The sequence below is a fragment of the Octopus bimaculoides genome, chromosome 6 (assembly GCF_001194135.2).
Source record: "Octopus bimaculoides isolate UCB-OBI-ISO-001 chromosome 6, ASM119413v2, whole genome shotgun sequence".
In the NCBI taxonomy this organism is placed as follows: Eukaryota; Metazoa; Mollusca; class Cephalopoda; order Octopoda; family Octopodidae; genus Octopus; species Octopus bimaculoides.
This window is the reverse complement of record NC_068986.1, coordinates 92,873,826-92,874,579: the sequence shown is the minus strand read 5'-3', so window position 1 is coordinate 92,874,579 and position 754 is coordinate 92,873,826.

Below are 754 nucleotides of genomic sequence, written 5' to 3'. Positions count from 1 at the left end.
TTTATTATTATACCACCCACCCACCCACCCACCTACTTCATTGTGTGTGGGTGGGGGGTGGGGGGTTTCTCCCACCCACCATCCCTGAATATCTTAATTGTTCTTTCTATCTCTGCATCTTATTATCTATCTGCCTTTTTACACTCTCATACACGCATACATACATACATACATACATACATGCAAAGATGCATACGCGCATACGTACATTAATTGTACATACATACATACATACATACATACATGCATGCATACATACATACATACATACGTGCAAACATGCATACATATATACATACATACATACATACATACAAGTAAAAAAGGTAGTCGTAAAATCTCAGGAAGAGATCAGGGTAATAACTATACCAACAAGTAAAGACATCAAAGTGGCTGTTCCATGCTATTACTAGTTTAACCCCAGGCACATTGCCCGCCAGCTAGTTATCGATGCGATGCTGCACCCTCTATATACAATATATATTGCTAGCAGGTGGAGGGCGAACCCTTATCATCGTCTAGCAGACACCAGAATCGCGAAACTGACTCAGCTTCGAGCTGCTTGGCTCATCCTCATTCGCAAATACATGGCTCCGGAGCGATAGCCATATATATGCATATATATATATATTTATAAACAAAATTAAGGGATCAGCAAACAGGTTGCTTCACCACATACCGAAGTTCAGAAATAGCAGCTAAAAATGCTGCATTTTTAGCTGCTATTTCTGAACTTCGGTATGTGGTGAAGCAA